The 22,062-nt window shown below is 35.2% G+C and overlaps 1 protein-coding gene and 1 pseudogene across 4 annotated transcripts in view; both read left to right on the forward strand.

Annotated features, from left to right (window-relative positions):
• The window catches only part of CNOT2 (CCR4-NOT transcription complex subunit 2), a 116,276-nt gene that overhangs the window by 20,027 nt on the left and 74,187 nt on the right, over window positions 1-22,062 (forward strand). The window lies entirely within an intron of this gene.
• LOC125755895 (60S ribosomal protein L38-like) lies at window positions 14,810-16,882 on the forward strand (annotated as a pseudogene).

A 22,062-nucleotide genomic window follows, 5' to 3' on the forward strand; every position in this document is an offset into this window, starting at 1 on the left:
ATTTTTTTTCATATGTTGATTTTGTTTATGACCTTGCAGTTCTCACATAGTAGGAACTTTTTTTGTACATTGTTCTGCATGTTACTCAGGCAATCCATATCATCTTCAAATAAGGAAGATTTCTTATTTGTCTTTACAATCAATGCCTTTTTAAAAAATTTATTTTATTTTATTTATTTGTGATAGTCACACAGAGAGAGAGAGAGAGAGAGAGAGAGAGAGAGGGGCAGAGACACAGGCAGAGGGAGAAGCAGGCTCCATGCACCGGGAGCCCGACGTGGGATTCGATCCCGGGTCTCCAGGATCACGCCCAGGGCCAAAGGCAGGCACTAAACCGCTGCGCCACCCAGGGATCCCCAATCTATGCTTTTTGTTTCTGTTTCTTGCATTGTCACACTGCGTGGGTCATCCTTGATTTGCAGTCTTAAAATATGAGAGTTCAGTTTTTCACCATTAAGTATAATGATAGATGTAAGTTTGTCAGGTTAAGGAAATTCTGTTCTGTTCTTGGTTCACAGAAAGTTTTCTTGATGCAGGAATGTTGCCAAATAATTTTTCTGTCAGTTGGTATGATCATTTGGTTCTTTTGCCTATTAATATGGTAGAGTATTGATTGACACTCCTTAGTAGAACAGTTTTATTGAGTTATAATTCACATACTATACGTTAACTCACCCATTTAAGATGTGAAATTCAGTGGTTCTTAGTATATTCAGACTGTTAACCACAATCAATTTTAGAACATTTTTATCAACCCAGAAAGAAATCTTACACTTTTTAGTTGGCCCTCTTCATTTCCTTTCAACCCCTACCCTCATCCAGCCTTATAGCAACCATAGATCTACCTTCTTTCTGTATACATTTGCCTGTCTTGAACATTTTGTGTAAATGGAATACATGCTCTTTGTTGACTGGCATCTTTGACTTGGCATAACATTTGCAAAGATTGTACAGGCGAAAGCATTTATCTGTATTTTATTCCTTTTATTGCTGAAGAATATTAATATTCCATGTGTGATTATACCACATTTTATTTATGCATATATCAGTTGATGGACATTTGGGTTGTTTCTACTCTGGTATTTTGAATATGTTGCTGAGAGCTTTACTGTACAAGTTTCTGTGTGGCTGTATATATCCTTTTCCCTTGGGTTACATACATAGTGGAATTGTTTGGTCATATGGTGGTATTAACCTCTTGAATTGCACACTCTTGTCCAGGGCAGCCCTACCATTTTACACCTCCACCAGCAGAGTATGAAAGTTTCAATTTCTCTAGATCCTGGCCAACTGTTACTGTTTTATCTTTCTTATTATAGCCATCCTACTGAGTATGATCTCTTTTGTGGTTTTCATTTACATTATCCTGATGATTAGTGACGTTTACATTTTTGAGTGTATATGGTTACATGTATATCTTTGAAGAAATATCTTACCAGATCCCGAACCTATATCTATTTTTAGTTTGTCTTCTTATTAGTGAGTTGTAAGAGTTCTTTGTATATTTACAACTATAAATTTCCCCTTAATTGCTTTCACTGCACTCCATGAATTTGGTATCTCTTATTTTTGTCTTCATTTTTCCTGAAAGATTTTCTAACTTTCCTTGTGGTTCTATAACCACTGTTTATTTAGAAGTATTGTTTAATTTCCACAGGTTTATAAATTTCCCATTTCATTTTGTCATTATATCTAATGTTACTACGTTTTGGTTGGAGGACATGTCTTACATGCATAATTTCAGTCTTTTAAAATCTCTTGAGGTTTTCTATCTGGCATATGGTTATCCTGGAGAATGTTTCATTAGTACTTGAAAAGAACATATATTTTGCTGTTGTTATGTGTTACAGATGTATTTGTTAGATCTAGTTTTTATATTAGTATTCAAGTCTCTTATTGGCTTGTTATCTTGCTTCATCTATTATTGAAAGTGGGATATTAAAGTCTCCCAACCACTGTTGTTGAATTGACTACTTCCTTTCTGTTCTTTCAGTTTTTGCTTCATTTATTTGGGTTTCTGTTAGACTCCTATGTTTATAATTATATTTTCTTGATGATTGACCCATTTATGATAGGAAAAATGTTTCTGTTTATCTCTCAAAGTGTTTTAAGTCTATTTTGTGTGATATTAGTAGAGCTACTCCAGAATTCATGTGATTGCTATTTCATAATAGATTTTTTCTTAACACATGTTGAATGACCTAGTATTGAAAGCTGTTTACTGAGCACATTTTACTATGGGCATCACGTTATGCTCAGCTTTATACACGTACTCTATGAATTAGTTATCCCAACAGCCATAAGAAGTTCCTTACTCTTGTACAGATTCAGGATCTGGGCCTGAAAAGGATGAATACTCTCCCAGAATTTTCCCAGCTAGTCATTGGAAGAGCTAACATTCAAATTCAGAAGATGTATCAGATTCTTTGGGGTCTTCTGAGTTTCCCAAGAGGGTTATGGATTGCTACTTTTGTTTAAAAGAGAAAGAGTAGGTTGATCACATTATTTTTCCACTTATCTTCCATTCCATACCTTTTGCCTTTTGAGTATGGTTCTTACAGTGAGAGGTAGAGTTTATTTTTTTGGCTCCATTGATGTTAGGTTTGGACATGAAATTTGCTTTGGCCAAAGGAATGTTATTAGATTGCAGGTGAACATAGGATTTATTTTTATTTTTTCATTTAAAATAAATCTTGGGGCACCTGGGTGGCTCAGTTGTTTAAGTGTCTGACTCTTGATTTCAGCTCAGATCATAATCAGGGTTTGTGTGAGCCCCATGTCAGGCTCCATGCTCAATGAGGAGTTTGCTTAAGATTGTTTTTCTCCCTCTGTCCTTCCTACCAACCTGCTCCTGCATGTGTGTGTGTGTGCATGTCTATTTGTGTGCTCTCTCACTCCAAAAAAAAGTCTTATTATTTAGACTAAAAACAAAAAACAGTTCACCCACAGAGTGAGCATAGACTTTAAGTGCATCAATGGAGGAGGTGGGCTTGTTCTTTGTACTCTTGCTTTTCCCCAACAGAAGACCATTAGGAAACCACTGATTAGAAGAGAATGAGAGACAAGTGAAGTAGCCCATGTCCATCTTAACAGCTTGATGCCAGCCTAGCTGAGGTTATTAGTCTAACATCCCACAGATACCAAAGCAAGAAACTAATACTTTTGTTATGTCTCTGAGTTTTGGAATTGTTTACTCTGCATCATATTTTGGGCAACACCTGATGAATACCATTAAAGTAACTTTAGAGGTGTAAAATGTAATACTAATATTTTCTTTCACGGAATACTAAAGAAGATACGTCTTTTAGATACATAGAAGTAAGAATTTGTTGATGGTAACCATGTTGTCTAGATTGTTTAATTAGGGAATTCTAGAGAAGTTTTTTCTGTTATTGCTTAATGAAGAGTCATTTTTAGAGAATCCTTTTGTGCAGACTCAAATGTGGTAACAGAATGAACTAGAAGTCTTTTTAAAATCCCTTAAAGCCCTGCAAATTTTGTTGGTCTATAATGATAGAAAAGGAGTTGTTGAAGACACAAATACATATTCATATTACAGATTACATATTACATATTATTACAGATTACATATTACAGATTATTTGGTGCTCATTAAGTGTACTCTTAATCCCCTTTATATATTTCATCCATTCTTCCACCAGTTTGTTGTCTGTATTTAAGAGTCTGGGGTTGTCTCTTTTTCTCTTTGTTCATTTGTTTCTTAAATTCCACAAGTGAAGTCATATGGTGTTTGTCTTCCTTGGACTTATTTCAGTTAGCATTGCACTTTCTAGATCCATCATGTTGTTGCAAATGGCAAGATGTTCTTTTTTATAGCTGAGTAATATTCTGTTGTATGTATATACTTTACGTCTTTAGCCATTCATCTCTTGGTGGACACTTGGGTTACTTTCAGATCTTGGCTATTGTAAATAATGCTGTAGTAAATATATTGGTGCATATATCCTTTTGAATTACTGTTTTTGTTTTCTTTGGGTAAATACTAGTGGAATTATTGAATCGTACGGTAATACATTTTTTAACTTTTAGAGAAATGTCCGTACTGTTTTCCACTGTGGCTGCACTTGGATTTCTACCAACAGTGCATTAGAGTTCCTTTTTCACACCCTCTCCAATACTTGTTACTGTGTTTTTTATTTTAACCATCATGACAAGTGTGAGGTGATAAACAGTGATCTCAGTTGTTATTTTGATTTGCATTTCTCTGACTAGTGATTTTGAGCATCTTTTCATGTATCTGTTGGCCATTGTATGTCTTTGGAAAAAAGGATTATTCAGGTTCTCTGCCCAATTTTTAGTTAGATTATTTGTGGTTTTATAGTGTTGAGTTGGAACAGTTTCTTACATATTTTAGGTATTAACTCCCTTATCAGATATATTATTTGCAAATATCTTCTCCCATTTGGTGGGTTGCCTTTTTGTTTTGTTGATGATTTCCTTTGCTATGTGAAAGTTTTTTACTGTGGTGTAGGCCCAGTAGTATAATTCTGCCTTTATTTTCCTTACCTGAGGAGAGGTATCTAGAAAAATGTTTTTAATCACAAAGAGAGCAAGAGAAGAAGAAAGGAACAGAGAAGAGCTACAAAGTAACTGTAAAACAAATGAAATGACCATGAATACCTATCAATAATTCCTTTAAATGTAAAAGGACTAAATGTTCCAGTCAAAAGACATTGGGTGACTGAGTAGATTAAAAAAGCAAGACCCATCCATATGCTGCTTATAGGGGACTCCCAGTTCAGACCTGAAGGAACAGGCAGATTGAATGTAAAGGGATGAAAAATCATTTACTGTGTGAATGGAAGTGGAAGGAAAGCTGGGGTGGCAATACTAATGTCAGACAAAATAGACTTTAAAGCAAAGGCTATGATAAGAAACAAAGAAGGACACTACATAATGATAAAAGGGATGGTCCAACAGGAGGATAGAACAATTATAAATATCTGTGTACTCAACATGGGAGTACTTAAATACATAAAGTAAGCATTAAGAGACATAAAGGAAGAAATTAATAGTAATGCAATAATAGTAGGGGACTTCAACACCCTACTTACATCAGTGGATAGATCATCTAGACAGAAAGTCAACAAGAAAACTGGCTTTGAATGATATCTTAGACCAGATGGACCTAACATATATTCAGTACCTTTCATCTGAAACAGTGGAATATACATTCAAGTACATAGGGAACATTCTCCAGAATAGATCATGTTAGGCCACAAAACAAGTGTCCATGAGTTAAAAAAGATTGAAATCATAATATGGATCTTTTCTATCCAGAATGGTATGAAACTAGAAATAAATCACATGAAAAAGCTGGGGAAAAAAAAAAAAAAAGAAAAAGAAAAAGCTGGAAAGAATGAAAATACATAGAGACTAATTAACAAGTTACTGAAGAATGAATAAGTCAGCCAAAAAATCAAAAAGGAAATAAAAAAATAAATGGAGACAAATGAAAATGAAAACAAAATGGCCCAAAATCTTTGGGATGCAGCAAAAGCTGTACTAAGAGGGAAGAATATAGTAATACAGGCCTTTCTGAAGAAACAAGAAAAATCTCTAACAACCCAATCTCATACCTTAAGGGAGCTAGAAAAAGAATAAAGCCCACAGCAAATAGAAGGAAGGAAATTCTAAAGATTGGAGGAGAAATAAGTGAAAGATGAGGATGTCCACTCTCACGACTTTTATTCAACATAGTGCTAAAAGTCCTAGCCACAGCAGTCAGACAAGAAAAAGGGATAAAAGGCATCTAAATCAGTAAGAAAGAAGTAAAAGTTAACTAGATGACATGATATTGTAAATGGAAAACCTTAAAAACTCTACCAGAAGACTGCTAGAAACTGATAAATGATTTCAGTAAAGTTTTAGGACACAAAATTAATATATGGAAATCTGGGAAAAAGAGAAATTGTAAAACAATCCCATTTACAGTTGCATCAGAAATAATGAAATGTCTCTGAATAAACTTAACCAAAGGTCTTAATGACCTGTATTCTGAACAGTAGAAAAATGTTGATGAAAGTAAAATTGAAGATGCCACAAATAAATGGAAAGATATTTCATGCTCATGGATTGGAAGAATTGATATTGTTAAAATGTCTGTACTACTCAAAACAATCTGTAGATTTAATACAGTCTATGAAAATGTAAACATTTTCCATAGAACTAGAATAAATCTAAAATTTGTATGGAACCACAAAAGAGCCATATAACTAAAGCAGTCTTGAGAAAGAAGAACAAAGCTGGAGGTATGATAATCCCGGATTTCAAGACATACTTACATACACATTACATGTGTAGTAATCAAAATAGACACATAGATCAATGGAACAGACTAGAAAAGCCCAGAATTAAACCCACACTTACATAGTCAATTGATCTACAACAAAAGAGGCAAGAATATGCAATGGGGAAAAGATAGTTTCTTCAACAAATGTGTTAGGGCAATTGGATAGATATGTGATAGATATGTGTAAAAGAAAGAAACTGGAACACTTTCTTGTACCATATACAAAAATAAATTCAAAATTTATTAAAGGCCTTAATATGAGATCTGAAATCACAAAAGTCCTAGAAGAACATAGGCAGCCATTTCTTTCACATCAGCTGTAGAAAAATTTCATGATTTATCATTCCCATCCTTTTACTTGCAATTTATTTGCATTTTTATGTTTTAGTTTAATCTTTTTTAAGGTTTATTTATTTGAGAGAGAGCACACACACGGGGGGAGCAGAGGGGAAGGAGACTCCCTGCTGATCAGGGAGTCTGACATGGGGCTTGATCTCCCAATAGGGAGATCATGATTTGAGCCAAACCCAAGAGTCAGATGCTTAGATTGAGTCACCCAAGTGCACCTCAATTTATTTGCATTTTTTAAAAGATTTATTTATTTATTTATGATAGAGAGAGAGGGAGGCAGAGACAAAGGAGGAGGGAGAAGCAGGCTCCATACCAGGAGCCTGACGTGGGACTCGATCTTGGGACTCCAGGATCGCGCCCCGGGCCAAAGACAGGCGCCAAACCGCTGAGCCACCCAGGGATCCCCTATTTGCATTTTTAAATGTAAAGTGTGTCTTCTGTAGATAGCATGTAGATTTTTTTTGTTCTGATTTGTTGCAATCTGACAATGAAATTTGGCAATGCTTTTTGTTGGATTGTGTAATTATTTGTATTTAATATTGTTTTTGAAGTTGTGTGACTAGGCTGCCATCTTGCTTTCTTTTCTTGTATGTTTCTGTGGGTTTTTTTATTTCTGCTTTACTTTCTTTTGCGTCAGGTGTCGTCCCCAGTGTAAGCTTTTAATTCCTTTAATGGTGGTTTCACTATGTTCTTTTGTATTTTCTTAGTTGTTTCACTGGGGCTTACCAATATGCATCTTACTGTGCCACACTTACATTAACTTAATTACAGTGAAATGTAGAAATCTTATTTCTGTGTAGGTTTAATTTCTCTTCACCCTTTTTGTGCTGTTGGTGTTTTACACATCATGTAGGCATATGTTTTTCAAACCCAACGGTATATTGTTATTCCTTCATGTGATTTCATGTCAAGGAAACGGAGGGAAGAAAGGAGAGCAAGTATATTCTCAGAATAAGCTTCCCTTGTTCATTGCTTATTAATATTTGGGTATTTTGTTAAATTTGCTAATACTTTGTTGGGGATTTTTGTGTCTATGTTCAGGTTTCTTAAGGCTTTTCTTTTCCTGAATTATCTTTGATTTTGGTATCAATATAATGTTAGCCTCATAAAAATGACTTTGGAAGTAATCCCTCATGTTCTGTTTTCTGAAAGATCTTGTCTTGAACTAGTATTGTTTAAATGTTTGGTAGAAGTCACTGGTCAAACTACCTGGTTCTGGAGTATTTTAACTGTGAATTTAGTTTTTTCCCCCCAGTAGATGTAATTCATATTTGTGTGTTGATTTTGGAGGTTAGAAGTTTGAAATTGAGGCATCAGCAGGGTCACGTGTTGGTAGGTTTAGGGAAGAATCCTTTGCTTGCTTGTTCTTGTAGCTAGCTTCTGGTGATTGTCACCAACTGTAGGTATTCTTAGGCTTGTAAGTGTATCACTCCAATTTTTGCTTCATCTTCACTTAGGCGTTTTTGCTCTGTGTACATCTCTGTGTCTCCTTCCTTGTAAAAATACCAGTCATCAGATTTGGGCCCACCCAAATCTAATATGACCTCTTCTTAACTTGATTGCAACTACAAAGGCTACCCACTGTACTTAAAAGTTTATATCTTACTACTTGGAAATCTTGTCACCATGTGATAAGATTCTTTCCTTTTGTCACCCTCCTTTGTGTTGTAGTTGTTGCATTATATCCACATGGTTCAAATATCCCTTCAGATGATGATATAAATTTTGCCTTCAATTATCTCGCATATTTTAAAGAATATAAGAAGAAAAACATAGTCCGTTGGAGAGATTGGCAAGTTGTTACTGCAGGCCAAATTCAGCTTGCCACCTGCTTCTGTAAATTTTATTGGAATACAGCCACACCTGTTAGTTTATGTATTGTCTATGGTTTTTCTTGCTCTACAGTGCAGAATAGAGACCATTTGGCCTGCAAAACCTAAAATATTTGCTCTGGCTAGCCCCTTACAGAAAAAATTTGCCAGCTCCTGGTCTATCTACATATCCACATACTTGCCATTCTTGTTGTTCATGAAATTTTGGCATTGTTTCTCTTTGTCCAAATAAAATTCCTTTCTTCAAATCAGGTCTGCTTATGATGAATTATCTAGTTTTCTTTAATCTGAACATATATTTATTTCATTTTCATTTTTGAAGGATACTTTTGTTCCAGCTCTAGATGGAATTCTGGGCTGACAGTTCAGTATTTTAGTATTTAGCTAGAGTTGAGCAGTAGCAACTACCTTTAGGCGGTTCACAGATTTTCCTCATTTGCCATAGTTCCTACTTTCTTTGCCAGTGATTCTGACTTTTATTTGATAGTAAATATCAATATTGTGCTTATTGTTGTAATTCTTATTGTACATCTGGAAGGAAGTAAAATTTTTACTCTACCCATTTCTCTCTATAAAGTGGGAAAACAGACTGAGAAGGTCCTGTTTCAGGAAAAATGGGAAAGACAATCTATTTTAATAATGTTTAGGATATTCAGATATTCAGAATATTTCTATGCTTTCAATATGCAAAGAGAGCCTTACCCATTTGTTTTCTGACCAGTTTATTCAACATTTGCGTTGGCATGCCATGCTGTGGAATTTGGTTTTCTTTTTATTTAAGATTTTATTTTTAAGTAATCTCTACACCCAATACGGAGTTTGAATTTATAATCCCAAAATCAAGAGTTGCATACTCTTCTGACTGAGCCAGACAGGAGCTCCTAGAATATAACTTAAAGCACTCTAATCCTTCAGTGAATCATTTTCATTTTCAAACCATTCTTCTTCCTGTATAATTCATCTCTTTCCTAATAATTTTGACATGTATTTGCAGAGTTGTCTTTTCCCTGTCTTGCTTTCTTATGACCCAGTCACATCAAAGTTGGTTTAGCGTTAGTTTGTGAACCAGAAAACCTAGATTATGTTTTCTCTGGCTCTGTCACTAAATAGCTGTGTATGTGACCTTGAAGAAGGCATTTAAGTCCCACCAGGCCACAATTTCTTTATCTCTGAAACAAGAGAGTTCAATTAAATATGCTCCTGGTATTTATGCTTATGAGAAATGTATTTATGTATTAGAATATTTTTTTTAACATCAAATGCATTTTGTAATGCACATATCAACAAAGTCCAGCGATGTACAATTTTTAAGCTAGTAGTGAGCATAAATGATAATTTGAGATTTGAAGCATCTAAAGTAATAGAAAAGTATCTGTGGTCTCTAGTGGTAACAAAGTCACAGGTATAACTAATACTGTAACAGCTTATTGCTTACATTTTTAATTAAGGAAATACTAAATTTCAATCAGAGGTTAATAAAATAAAGATGTGATTTTTTTTCTTATTCAAGCTCACGCACCCTCTGCATTTCCTCAACAGAATGGGGATTTTAGACCCAGGTTAAGTACTCCTGCCCCAATCAGGCCATCAAGGCATTTAAGTTACTGTTTACTATGTTAGGTAAACATTAAATTATGTTTAATACATGTTAAGGACACTTTTTAGTGAAGAGTGAAGGAATGTTATCATTAAGACATGAATATTAATTGCCATTTGTAACTTTCTGTTATTCATTGCATTATAATTCCATGGACAATAATTTGGAAACATGGCTTCTGACCCCAGGATGTTTACAAATAGAGTTTTTATTACAGAAATTCACTAGTTTTGTGTCCCTCATAGGTGTTTCTCATTGAATTCTTTTTTTACTATTACCGTTTGTTTCCTACCTGGAATGTGGTAGAACTCAGTAATTATTTTTGGAAGGAAGTTAGAGGAGTATGATTATTAGTAGTATCAAGGATTTTCAACTTTTAATACTGAATTATCTTTCAAAGTGATAATATTAATTTCTCTCCTGGAAACATATGTCCTCTCAGTTTTATAGGGTTTTTTTTTTAAAGCTGTCCTCCTCTCAAAGACTGTTATATATCAAATCTTTCATATGCAAAATGTGTTTGTGACTGATGTCCTTAACAAACTAAATGGTGAAACAATTACTAAAAAAACAAAAAACAAAACAAAAAAACAAAACTGGAAAATATTTATAAAAATTCAGAAAGATTATTATTTAAATATCTCTAAGATCATGTTCAACTTTAAACTAGATTAAAACTGGAAATCTTAAGACATGCATTATAGATGTGGTTTATAGGAAAAGATCATGTGATAACCTAATTAGTAATCCTAAACTCAAAGAAAAGGCCTAGTGTTGTATGAAAATATCAAGGGGAATAAATGTGCATTATATTTGAAAAGTATGTAGTTTTTGAGTGGAATCTGCAACAGCCAACTTTAAAATTAACCTGTGATTACTGATGTTCTTATCAGGCAAGATGCTAATTTTACTGCAGTTCTTTTTAGGAAAGTAGTGTTTTCATAAATTAAATTTAATGAAGAATTTAGTATATTTTTATCTCATTCAATAAAGTGTATCTGTTATGTGACACTATTTTAGGTATTTAAATGGTAAGTAAAATAAACAAGATTTTTCTGTTTAAAGACCTTACATTCTAAGGGGTAAATATAGACAGTAAACACATAAGAACAAAATTCAGATAGTGAATGTTCAGAGAGGGAAGACCTTTCTGAGGAAAGATATAGTTAAGCAGAAATACGAATGTTGAGAAGATCATTGAAAAAGAGCAGCAGGGGACAGCTGGGTGGCTCAGCGGTTGAGCAGTTGCCTTTGGCCCAGGGTGTGATCCTGGAGTCCCGGGATTGAGTCCCATATCGGGCTAACCTGCTTCTTTGTGCCTGTGTGTCTGCCTCTTACTCTCTGCCTGTCATGAATAAGTAAATAAAATCTTTAAAAAAAGAAAGAAAAGGAGCAACAGAAGTAAAGGCCCTGAGATGAGAACTGATTTGGTGTGTTTGAGAGTCAAAAAAGAAAGTCAGTATGGCTAGAATTTAGGCAAATGATAAGATAACATCCTCACTTCTTTTCTTATCTGTCATTATGATTCCTATTTTGCCTATACCCTTAATCTCCTTTCCTTTCTCATGTTTCATTGTACTCACTAGCTTCGTTAAATCAACCGCTGCCAACCATTGGCCTGCACTCCCTGCAGTTGCATGTGGCTGGAGAAGTGTGGAGCGATGAATACCAACTTCGGTGGGCTCATGGTGCTGCTTGGCAGTTCTGCTCTGCAGTGTTTCCTCTGATTTCTTCACTCTCTTACTTTCTTAGACCACTGTTTCATACCTTTTTTTCCCTCCTCAAATTTCTAATACTTCTTTTTATATCCTCACTCCGAATTGATGACCTTACTTCTTATTTTATTTTAAAAAATGGAAAACAAGCAATCAGATGAGAAATTTCGTACTCAGGGAAAGCTCTATCCACATACCTGAATCTGTACCCATTTACTATCTTCACTCTGATGGTACTCATAAGTCTTTTTGCCTGTCTGAGACCAATATCTCTTACACAATTCCCTTCATACTTACTCCTCATTCTAGTAATACCTCTCCCTCTAATTTGTGTCATCAGCTTTACTCTTGATACTGTAAGTTTTCCTATCTTATGAAAGGATTCTCTGGCCTCCACGTTTTCCTTAAGCTATTTCCCATTTCCCTCCTCACTTTTATGGCAAAACTGCCTTCAAAAGGATGTCTATATTTTGTTACCAATTTTTTTCTTTCTATCTTTTTATGAACCTGATTCAGTCAGTGCTTTTATTTCTACCATTCCACCAAAATTATTCTTGTCAGAATAATTTTTCCATTGACTTTCATGTTGTTATCCAAAGATTAACTACTTTTTTTTTTTCCCCAAGATTTAAAAAGTTTATTTATTTGACAGAATGAGTGTGGGCACGCACAAGCAGGGAGAGAAGGTGGCTCCCCGCTGAGCAGAGAGCCCAACAGAAGGCTTGCTCCCAAGCCTGGGATCGCGCACGACCTGAGCTGAAGGCAGATGCTTAACCAACTGAGCTACCCCGGTACTCATTATTTTTTTAATCAACAGAGTTTGAAACGATTCATTACACTCTTCCTTGAACCACTTTCCTCGGTCAACTTTCAACATGTTTATATACGCTCTTTGGTTTTCATCTCCTTCACTGCTGCTCTTCCATTTACCTTGCTTGTTCCATCTCATCTGACTCCTAGATGTCAAAATGTGGAGATACTTAGGCCAAATTGGTTGGTAGATGGTTATATTAGAGGAAATAGACTGAGACCTGTTAGACAAATAATTGTGACTTGAACTATGGTGGTGGCGAATAGAGATGTGGAAAGTGGATTTCTGAAGGAATTTATGAATTCTTTCCTAAAGAATTGTGTAAAGATAAAGATATATTGAATTTATTGATTTCTGTGGCTGAGACAGACACCAAGACCTCCATTGACCAGAATAATCTGCTGGCCTTAACATTAAACAAAAACAGTTGAGCTGTTCGCGATTTTTTTTTTCCCCCTGCTTAGCTTCTGAAGTTGTCTGAAATGGTATTGTGGGTACTTTCTGATCAGGCTCTTGCTGAACTTTAAATTTCCAGCTGAGTAGTATTTGTTTCTTTTCTCACCATTGCTGATTTCTTCATTGTAGCAGAAGAGTGAGATTTTTGAGTAGATGTATTATTTGACTGCTAGCATTTCTTGAAATGGTTTCATGCAAAAAATAATTGTTCATGAAAAAACATGTGAATTAGTAAAGCATAGTGGTTAAGACATGGATTCAAGTCATCTGGACATGAACTCAAATTCTGGGCTTGTTACTTCTAGTTAACTTACTACTAGTGCTTGACCTTATTCTTAGTTTGTTTTTTCATCTGTACAAAAGGAATAGTAATATTTACCTTATGGTAAGCATTCTAAGTATTGAAGGAAATTACACAGGTAAGGTATTTAGTGCACAGTGCTAATACTTGGCAAATGATAGGTAATATTACATTTCTGGGAAGGAATGTTAAGATTGTGGACATATTTTTAAATCCTAAAGATAAGGGGTGCCTGTGTGCCTCAGTTAAGTGTCTGACTGGCTCAGGTCATGATCTCAAGGCCCTGGGATGGAGCCCCTCTTCCAGCACCCTGCTCAGTGGTAGGGGGTGGTGGTGGGGCTGGTGATGGTGCTGCTTGTCCCTCTGCGCCCCCCCCCCCCCCAGTTGTGTTCTCACTCTCTCAAATAAAATCTAAAAAAATAAATAAAGATAAAACCTAAGTACTGGTTTCCCCTGCTTTCTGAAAGTAGAGCATTCTTAAACCTAAGTGAAACAACATAAAGCAAGGAAACAATTACTTTTTCCTACAAATGAAAATCCTCTTTGGATTTCTTTCAGTTAGCAAAAAACAGATACTAATGTAGGTCTTTTGTAAAACCAAAATAGCATAATACAATCTTTCAGATAGTGAGGGAAACCCGTACTGACTGTTAGAAATTTCTTCTAACAAAGAAGTTTTATTGTAACGTTTGCATCTACTATCTTGTATTAGCCACTCCGGAACTTAAGAATGAGTGTATTTCAATCAAAGACATCTTTATAAAACATTGTAAAGATTAATGTTTGGGCACCTGGATGGCTCAATGCTTTCCCATCTCCCTTTGGCTCAGGACGTGATCCTGGGGTCCTGGGATCAAGCCCCACATCGGGCTCCCCACAGGGAGCCTGCTTCTCCCTCTGCCTGTGTCTCTGCCTCTCTCTGTGTCTCTAATGAATAAATAAATAAAATCTTAAAAAATAATTTATGTTTAAGACCTACCATTAGTTGTCAGAGGCAAGGAAAGGGCACGTTGGCATGCAAAGGAAATGAATAATTCTCTTACACTACCTTTAATTTATGGTGTTTTGTTTTTGCTCAGTACTTAATGCTGAGATGAAAACTTGAATTTCACTTTTCTGTACCTTCTTAGCCCTGATAACCGTAACCTTGGCTGTACATTAGAATCATCGGGAGCACTTTCAAAAGCACTAATGACCAGGTTACATTCCTGCTCAATTAATGAAAGTAGGGGCAAAGGAGGAGGAGACATTAGGATTAAAAAAAAAAAATTCCCAGGTGATTTTATTTGTATCCTGTGATAAAAGACAGTATAAATCTTTTAGCCTATTTCTGTTCTCAATAATATACTCACTTTTCTTTTCTTCCTCTGTGTTAGTGCCCTTGACAGTCATGTATCAGGCCTCTGCAGAGCACCTTTGGCCATTCCCTTGCCCATCACACAAAAAGATAGTGTACAATTTGCCTCTTTTGTATAAAAACTAAACTTTGAAGGGTTTGGGAAATAAGTGTTTATGTAGTTAGTGTTCACTATTATTTTTTTTTATATGGGCAGCTATAATTAGTTTCTGTTCTTTTTTAAGCTTTATTTCTTTTATGAAAACTGGAAAAAGAATGTTTTGAGTGTTAAAAATATATATAATAGGTTTGTTAGATTTATGTCAAGAGCAACTTTTTAAAACTTATTTATTTATTAAAGATTTTATTTACTATTCATGAGACACCCAGAGAGAAAGAGGCAAAGTTGCAGGCAGAGGGAGAAGCAGGCTCCCTGTGGGGACCCTGATGTGGGATTCAATCCCAGGATCCCAGGGTCACACCCTGAGCTGAAGGAAGATGCTTAACCACTGAGCCACCCAGGTGCCCCTTAACTTTTTTCAAAAAATGTTTTATTTGAGAGAGAGAGAGAGAGAGAGAGAGAGAGAGAGAGAGCGTGTGCATGCGCTCAGTGACGGAGGGCAGAGGGAGAGAGAATCTCAAGGAGTCTTCATGCTGAGTGGGAAGCCCAGCGTGGGGCTGTATCCCAGGACTCTGAGATCATGAACTAAGCTAAAATCACGAGCTGGCTGCTCAGCCGACTGCGCCACCCAGACGCCCCTTAGGAGCAACTTTTTATAAGAAGCCACATGATTTCCCTTTATTACTTAGTTATCCTTTTTTTTTAGTAAGGATAATTTAGTAAGCTGGAGATAATTTAGTAAGCCTCATCAGTTCCTATGAATTAGGGAGGTCTAAGCAGTGGATATGAGCTGGTAGTTTTTGATACCGCGTTATCACTAGTCAACAACTTGTATAAATTATTAAGAAGAAATGTATATTACCTATAAAAATTTTTAGTATAGTAGAGTTGCAGCCTTTAGATTTCTGGTTCACATATGGTATTTTTAATTGCTGATGACCTTACAGCCATTCTACGAGGCAGAGTAGGGAGTCGTTATGTATTTTAAGGGGTTTTAATTATAGATTATAACTTCGGCAAGTTTCTTTGTTGAATTTAATAGAACTAGTGTGTCTGTTCCACAGTAGGTTGTGAGGCTAATATAACTTGGTCTTTTTTTTTTTCTTTTAATATTTTATTTATTTATGAGAGACACAGAGAGGCAGAGACACAGGCAGAGGCAGAAGCAGACTCCTCCAGGGGATCCCGGGACTCTGGGGTCACGCCCTGAGCCAAAGGCAGATAGATGCTCATGCACTGTGCCACCCAGGCGTCCCATGACTTGGTCTTATTTTAGAGGGACTGCTTTGGCAAAAGCTACTTCAACCCTCAAGACCTTTGTGGATTTTTAGCTAATTATAATGAAAAGTTCTAAAACATTAATTGTAAAATTTTTAAGCTCTACACCAGCAGAAAATTAGTAAGTACTAATAGTTTGACCATTTACACATACGATTGGTCAGGTAATTCAAACAGTTACTTCAATGAGGTTTTATGTATCATAAAGCTGGTTTACAAACTTACGTGATCATAGTCATGAGCTAGATTGGGTAGATCTTACCTTCCTGTGAAGAAATTGAATCACTCAGGGGTTAAACAACTTTTGTGCAAATGTGTGTAAGTTTTCAGGTCGCAGGAAGATTAGAAGGCCCTTGATTGCCTTAAGTTTGGACTTAAATTTCATTTAAGCCTAAAATAAATTAGGAGGTTTTGATTCCCAAGCTTGCGGTTCAAAAATTATGGAACTGCTTTTCTCTTCTCCCTTCTTGCCGCTTGCTGTGCTGGCCTTGCCCTGGTACCCCCCATAGCCATGCCTCGCAAAATCGAGAAAATCAAGGACATTTTGCTCATAGCCAGGTGAAAGGACCCCAGTCTGTCAAGATCAAGAAGAATAAGGATAATGTGAAGTTTAAAGTTCAATGTAGCCGATATCTTTATACTTTGGTCATCACAAAGAGAAGGCAGAGAAACTCAAGCAGTCTCTGCCCCCAGGTTTGGCAGTGAAGGAGCTGAAATGAACCTGGCCCGCTGATTTGAACTGTATTAAAATTTTAAAAATTCAAAAAAAAATTATGGAGCTTTAGTCATTTAAATTTAATGGGACTGTCTTTATGGTATTTTATTTTGTTTGGGACTTTTAGGACTTGGTAGTAGAAAATTCTTATCTTGTAGAAAATTCTTATCTTGAGATGCTGAGTGTTTTAGATGATTTACTGATTTTCTACTTGTAATAAATTCTGCATATCAGGTGGCCAGAATCCTCCTTGGCATATATGTGAGAAACCGACACAGAATATTTAGAAGGCTACCACTACAGAAAATAGAAGACATACCAAATTGATTTACAAAATATGAAATTACGACAACCAGGAAGTAGATTGATTTCAAGGGAGTAGTGTTAATTCACTTTTATTTGTTTTTCTTTGTAAATATAGGCAGCTTTTCATTTTACGTGATAATTATAGACCCATGAAACCTGTATTACTAAAACATTCAGAAAAACTATTTTTAGGTAATGTGGCGATTTTCCTAGGCTCAGTTTGATCTGAAACTGAAATTCTTTTTTTACTTATTTCTGTTTTATCTGCCCCTGTTTCTTTTATGTACCACAAGTCATCAACTCAGAACATTAAAAACATTTATCCATGTAATTGAACCAAAAATTAGTTCAGAAAATAAGTTCATAACATTTTATATGTACAATTACCTATTTACAAGAAGTTTCTTGACATAGTTCTTTAATTTGAAAAACCCTAAGGTTTTCAGGGTAATGGCTAAATGTACTTACTTCAGCTTTTATTGAACTCCAGTGAAATTGGTCCCATCTATCAGTCTGTTTTAATTAATAGCCAACCTGGAATATAATGTCTCCTTAAATAAACAAACAAACAGACAAACTAAGCCTGTCCAACTGGTTTAACCATCCTAACCTGACCAAATTCACATGATAGTTGAAAAGTTGAGTTGTTTTAGGTGCAATTCCTGAACTCCTTAGGTACTTGAGGCCAGAGAGGAGAAATTGATTAAGCTAATACTAGAATTCAGATTTTCTGGCTCTTGTTCCATTTAAGAACAGGATAGGATGATTTCATATCCTAAGTTTAATAGAACACAGAGAATAAAGCTGATATCTTTTCACTCTCTGATAAAATATATTCTAGGGATTTTACTCATGATCAGTGATTTCTTGTTTTGAGAAATTTTTTTGAGAGAAAAATTGCGGTTTAGCTATCATTTATTCTGGATATTACATGCTTTATTTTTATTAGGCTCTGATTTAGGGAAATACCCAGAATGAATAGCCTACTTGTTTTTTTTCTCATACTAAGATTTGGTTTTTATTTCCCCCGTTAGTTGCTTCTTGTCATATTTTAAGAGATTGCATGACTAACTGTTTTAAGGGTTTCTAGCACAGAAAAGGGAGATGTAAAATGTTTATCCTTTAGCATTTATACTCGTGTATCTAATAATTTATTCTAAAAGTGTCTTGAGTTTGAGAGTTTTTGCATATGAGTAGACATTAGTGATACAGATGTGTTACAGAGATTACTGTGCATTCCTGACATTTAATTCTATTACCAGTCTGCTAAAAAGATTAGAGATAAACTTATTCAACGTAGTTGCAAATTTTCAGTAAAATTTGGAGTCTTTTAAAAATTAGGTTTTACATTGTTAAAAAATCTTTTAAATACCCTTTTATCAAGTTTATGTTTTAAAAATTTGACATACCTGTTAATCACCTGGCTTTTTATCAACTTTTAATTTATTTTCATATGACCTATAACATACCGGTGAAAAGATCTATTCTGTAACAATCTGAACAATTACTGTATTTAAAATATATTTTATAATTGAGAACAAACATAGGATAGAGATGTTTCTGACTCTAGTACTGCATAGTTTATTCTAATAGTGAGAAACGTGGTTCGCACCAACCCGTCTATTTTACTTCATGTTTATCTGCAGTATTCATGCATAGCAGTTTCAGAATTATTAACCCATAGCTCTGTGATGAATCACTTTACCAATAGAGAATACATTATTTATGTAGAATGTTCTTTTTCTCTCTTACAGTTAGCAGTCAAAGCATCATTTTCCAGAGTTCCTTAGGTCAGCACATTTCCCATACCCTCTTTAGTGTGGCCGTAGCATACATTTATAATACTATTAGTCTTTTTTTCAGGTCTGCATTTCTAACCTCCCAGTTTATTTTAAAAATTTGCATACATTCAAGTTCACTCTTTATGTTGTCAAGTTCTGTGAATTTTAACACATGCATAGCATCATGTATCTACTACTTCAGTGCTATATGGAATAGTTCCATCTCTTTAAAAGTTTCCCTGTGTCCCCCCTTTGTAGTCATTCACTTCTCCCACCCCTTTCTTATCCGCTACAAACCACTGATCTATTTTCTGTCCTTGTAGTTTTGCCTTTCCAGAATGTCATATGAATGGAAACATGTACTATAGTCTTTTTGGTTTGTATTTTTTCCTTTAGCAAATACATTTAGATTTGTTACATGAATTAAATTAATAGCTTGTTCTTTTTTATTGTTGAGTGGAATTTTATTGTACAGATATACCATTTTGTCCATTCATCTATTGAAAGGACGTCTTCATTGGTAAGAACATTCATGAACAGATTTTCACATAAAAATAAGTTTTTAGTCCACTTTGGAAAATACCCAGGGTCACAGTTGCTGGGTTGCATGGTAAGTCTATGTTTAACTTTATAAGAAACTGCCAAACTCTTCCAAAGTGGCTGTATTTGTCTTCATTTTTGAAGGGTATTTTAGCTGGATTTAGAATTCTTAGTTGATAGATTTTTTTTTTTCTTTCTGTAGTTAAAAATGTTGACCCACTCTTCCCTGCTTTGCATTGGTGCTAATGAGAAGTCTCATGTTACTCCCTTGTGTTTCTTTTTTCTCTCTCTCTCTGTGTATGTACTTTCCCTCTGCTTTACGATTTCTCTTCCACTGTTTCTCAGCAACTTGACTTTTAAAACGTGAGGGGTTTGTTCTTTTTGGAGGTTGTTGAAGTTCTTGAATCTATGAGTATAGCTTTCATCAGATGTAGGAAAAATGCGGCCTTTGTTTTCTATCCTTTCCTCTCTTTCACTCTTTCTGGGACACTACTTAACATTAATGTTGGGCTGCTTGATATTGTCCAATAGTTCACTGTCTAACTTGATATTGTCTAACATTTCATTGTCCCACAGTTCCTTTTTTTCTCACTGTGTTTAACTTTAGATTTTTTTTTTTGATTGCTAGCTGTGGTTTCAATTCATTAAACTTTATTTTTTTTTAAGATTCTATTTATTCATGAGAGAGAGAGAGAGAGAGAGAGAGAGAGGCAGACACACAACACAGGCAGAGGGAGAAGCAGGCTCCACGCAGGCAGCCCAATGTGGGACTCAATCCCAGGACCCCAGAATCGCACCCTGAGCCGAAGGCAGATGCTCAACAGCCGAGCCACCCGGGTGTCCCAATTCATTAAACTTTAAAGTTTAGAAAAGACTGCCGTTAATCTTACCCAGTGCATGTTTAATTACAGATACTGAATTTTTATTTCTGGAGGATCAGTTTGAGCCTCTTAAAAAATCTTTTTAACTTTCAAATAATTATTAACATATAAGAAGGTGCAAAAATAGTACAGAGAAATCCCATACGACCATCACCTGTCTTCCAATGGTGTCATCTTCTATAACTATAGTGCATTATTGAAACCAGAAATTAACACAGTATAATTAGGCTACAAGTCTACCTTAGATTTCACCAGTTTTGCAAGCTCTCACTTTTTTTGGTTGTGTCTTTTTCATTCTGGTCGTATTTTAGAAAATGTGTAGAGAGAGTCCTATAACCACCACAAGCAAGATGTAAACGTTTTCTGTCACCATAAATTCCTTTGCATTGCCAACTTCTGTGTTTTCCATGCCCTTGTATTTCTCTTACTGTATTCATAGTTTTCTTTATCTTCTTGAAGTATGGGATGTATTTACAGTGTCTGGTTTAATCTCTTTGTCTACTAATTGTATCACTTGTTATCACTGCTGGTCTCTTCACTTATATTTCACCTAGTTTGGGGATATATTTCCTGCTTCTATGCATGACTGGTAATTTTATATTACTTAATGCTGGGAGTGTGTTGTATTATTTTAAATATTGTTGGGGTTTGTTCTGGGTTACGGTTATGGCAGTTGGAAGTAGTTTCATCTTTTGAGGCTGGTTTTAACTTTGTTAGTGCTAGTCCAAAACATCCTTAGTCTAAAGCTTATTTGGTTTTATTATTCATGCATTTATTAGCTTCTAAATTCTATTCAATACTCCTTGTGTTAAAACTGTCCTACTCCTGTTGACTGCAACGTGAGTTCTTGTAGAGGCTTTTTAGATTTAGTAGTTTTTTTTTTTTTAATTCAGTAGTTTTTTCACATACGTATACAGATAATTACTCAGCTAAAACCTTGAAGGCAATCTGTCTTCAGATCTTTGAAGCTCTTTCTCACAGCTTCCTTCTCTTCATTCACCCTGCAAATTCTAGCTGTCTTGTTATCTCCCCTAACTCTGGATTCTTTTCCTTTAACTCCCCGAAACCATTAGGCTTTGATTGGTTACTGCCTTTCCCCTCCCTGTGTTTTGGTGTCGTGCTTCCACAGACAGTGGGGCTTATTACTTCATTTGGTGTTTTTATGATGATATGTGTTCTGAAATGTGTCCATTGTCTGAAAGTCATTGCTTTATATATTTTATCTAATTTTCTAGCTGTTTAAGGCAGGAGGATAAATACAGTCTCTCTTTTTCCATCTTGAAAGGTATCCTGCCTTATAGAAAATTTCACTGTAGTTTTGTATATATTTTGTCTTTTCTGACTTTTGAATATTTAGGACTTTGTAGGAAAACCAATGTGTACAGCTTCAATGAATGTAGGCAGGTAGTGGGCATATTTTCCCATATCTGTTCCTTTTTTCACATACTCTTACATATATACCTATATCCTCTTTGATTTGTTGTGCATTAATTCCCGATGAGTATCAACGCAATCTATTACTGAATATTTTTATTAAATACAAGATAATGGTGACAGATGTTAGCTCTTTGTGATTACCTAGAAGAAAATTGAATGCCTTTATTCCTTTTTCCCTTTGTTTACCAAAAGGAGATGATGTCTGAGTTATTGATCAGTATAGAATATTGATTCATATATTGCTTAGAGCATATAGTGACTGTTGACTGAAACCCTGAGCCATGAAATACT

This window comes from Canis lupus, chromosome 10, assembly GCF_003254725.2.
Source record: "Canis lupus dingo isolate Sandy chromosome 10, ASM325472v2, whole genome shotgun sequence".
Classification (NCBI taxonomy): domain Eukaryota; kingdom Metazoa; phylum Chordata; class Mammalia; order Carnivora; family Canidae; genus Canis; species Canis lupus.